Source organism: Sinocyclocheilus rhinocerous, unplaced genomic scaffold, assembly GCF_001515625.1.
Source record: "Sinocyclocheilus rhinocerous isolate Xijiao unplaced genomic scaffold, SAMN03320098_v1.1 scaffold967, whole genome shotgun sequence".
In the NCBI taxonomy this organism is placed as follows: Eukaryota; Metazoa; Chordata; class Actinopteri; order Cypriniformes; family Cyprinidae; genus Sinocyclocheilus; species Sinocyclocheilus rhinocerous.
The window spans coordinates 230,006-233,151 of NW_015660510.1; the positions used below are offsets into that span (position 1 = coordinate 230,006).

Below are 3,146 nucleotides of genomic sequence, written 5' to 3' on the forward strand. Positions count from 1 at the left end.
GTTTACCATTTTAAAAACTATCGGTTGATTAATCGGTATCGGCCAGTGTGGTCCAACCTAGCTATCGGTAAAATCCACTATCGGTCGACCTCTAGTGTTAAGCATTATTTTAATATTATTTATATACTACTATAGTTTTATTAATATTTTAATAGGTTTTTTATTTAACTTTATGTGCTTTTGTAATTTATTACTTTTCATTGAAATATTAAGATTACATTTTTTGTTTAGTTTTTGTTTTTATTTATTTCAAGTTAAACTTAAGTTTCCAAGGCAACATTTCTAATTAAGTTGTTTGTTTTTATCTTGTAGTTTTACTTTTAGTTAATGATAATAACCCTGGGTGTTAATGACATCAAACCTGGCACAGCAGGTTGAACTGCCCTTTTTCGGTGGAGGAGGAGCTTGAAAGAGCGTGATTTATCGCCAAAAAACAAATACTAGATTTGTTCATCAGACAAAGCTATCATATGTCTTAAGACTTGGCCTACAGCATCCCTCACTACTTTTGTGACTTGAGGCATTTAACAATGTTTGTGTTGTTAACTCTTTTAGAGGACATCGACCCCTCTGTTGGACGTTTCAGAAACATGGTGACAACAGCTGTGGTTCCTATTAAGGTAGCTTCTCAAATCTCAAGTCATTCAGTCATTTATGCAAAAAAGAGAGTGATTTACATGCCTATGTTTACCCAACAGAAGAAGAAAATGGGCGGTGGTACTGCGCTGGGAATCGAGGAAATAGTGACGCGACACATGCACATGTTCCCTTTGCATGGTGGACTCTACAGAGACCTTCCCCCGGCCAGTCACGAAGCTCAATCCACAGGAGCGCCCGGCGGAGCCACAATCCTGGGAGGACTGCCGTTACCCCTGCCCAACCCGGCCCCGGATGTAGACCTGGCCCAGGAGGCCCCGCCGCCTCCACTCGTGCTCAACCCCACGCCGCTACCCGGCCCCTACATCTCCGACCCTCTCAGTGAACCCCGCAAGAAGAAGTATGCTAAAGAGGCATGGCCTGGCAAGAAGCCCATGCCTTCTCTGCTCATCTAGCTGCTTATTAATAACACAGGATGTGTCTGACTCGTCTATACTCATGAATCTGGCAAACAGACTTTGATTTTGACTGTACTACAAGAATCTGATTTAATGCAAGAAATTTGTAAGTTTTTAAATAAGTTTTACCTCCTTAAAATGAACACGGACTCACACTCATGTCATTTCAGATCTGAATTACTTTCTAAATCCAGTGAAATGCAGAAGGCACAGTTTAGTTGGAGAATTTTGCTTTATTTCGCGGTGTTCCTCCCACACAATGATCTGGTCATGGCCTTATAAATCATCTGTGTTTGTTTTGTTAAAAGAGCTGCTTGGACATTGTGCATCAGATCTTTTGTGATTCACAGGAAGTTTGCCATGACATGAGGGGTGAGTAAATGACGTTTCAATGCATTTTGATTGACCTATTTCTTTAAAATGCCAGCTTGAAAGTGTGGGAACCTAAAGAAATGCAAACAAAAGTGCATCACCTGGTCCAAACAGCAAAATGTGTCATGTTTAGCCTAAGACGGCAGAGGGTTTCACTTTTATAATGTACTCACTTTTTTTTTTTCTTTTTTTTATATGACTATTTATGTAAAATGTTCAGAAGGTTTACAAGGATGGGCTATTTATGTACACATTTTAGCGCTAGAGACCAATAAGTTCTTTCAAACTCAATCACACTTACATGAGCATCAGTAATGCAGATGATGGATCCGGTAGATGTTAGAGGTTTCAAAACTGTTGAAATTCTGCAATATTGTAACACTTTACCTTTGTGAAGATCTTTTTCCAATGTATTAGTTTCGTACATCCGTTCCCCTTTAATATACAAGCCGAGTGCAGTGGCGTTTCAAATGAACTGTTAGTTGATCGTAACATGGTTCATCAGGGCTCCGTGCAGATGGCCTTCAGTTAAAGAAAAAAAAAAAAAAGTTTTGTACTCCTGTTCTGTTTGGTACATTTGCTGTTTGTACATATCACTCACAATAAAATCCAGTGTATTTTTATATATTTAAACTGATGCCAGAAGTCTTTACCTTTGAGTAGAGGGTGGCTGTTCATCCTATTCTATATTAATGATTGAGCTGTACATTTTCATTCCGTCATCGATTCCTCCATGTCTTGTATGATCCAATCTTCCCGTTGTAGGTGTATCAGTCTCTAATTAAATTAGAGTTTAAAAAGTGTTTAGGAGTCCACAGGTCCAAACGTTTCTAAAACATCCATAAACATGTGAAAAACTGATTGGCCAATGAGAGAAACGATATTTGTTGACCAGTTCACCACAGACCGCACATCTTTGATTTTCAGATCTGTGATAAAAATGATCAAATAACTCTTTTTACAACTTAATCTGAGAACAAAGTATTGTTTGTAAGGTTGCATAGTGGTGCTGTGAACCAGAATCCAGATCCGAAGCATTGAATTCAACACAGAATTCTGTTGTGGATGCCACGTTTCTTGGTGATGAAAAATGCAAAGTTTTAATCAAACCAGATCAAAATTCAGTTTGAGTGACGGTTACACAAACAGCATCATGAGTATATTACAGCATTGCCTCCACATACTGATGTAAGTTTCCCCTCCTGGGTTACACATAAACAGCATCATGAGTATATTACAGCATTGCCTCCACATACTGATGTCCGTTTCCCCTCCTCCACTAAAAGCTATAAAAGTTAAATGGAAAGTCTTCTGTCATCATTTACTCACCCTCACATCGAAAACACTCATTCTGAAATCTGTCGCTTCCTTTCTTCTGTGGAAGACAAAAGGAGACATTTTGAATGTTTTAGTTGATACAATGAGAGTCAATGGGGTCCAAACAACACTGACCACACACTTAAGCAGGGTGGATGATATTGGTTGCTTATTTAATCGTTTGTTGCAATTCTTCTTGGAAATTTGCATAAATGGCCAAAATTGAGTAGAACTGTCATTTGTGACCCTGGAGCACAAAACCAGTCTTAAGTTGCTGGGGTATATTTGTAGCAATAGCCAAAAAAACATGGGTCAAAATTACTGATTTTTCTTTTATGCCAAAAATCATTAGGATATTAAGTAAAGATCATGTTCCATGAAGATATTTTGTAAATTTCCTAC

General features: G+C 38.3%; 1 pseudogene; it reads left to right on the forward strand.

Annotated features, from left to right (window-relative positions):
• LOC107725279 (nuclear inhibitor of protein phosphatase 1-like) overlaps positions 1 to 2,060 on the forward strand; it is a 5,374-nt pseudogene extending 3,314 nt beyond the window's left edge.
• Positions 2,061 to 3,146: the final 1,086 nt, after the last annotated feature.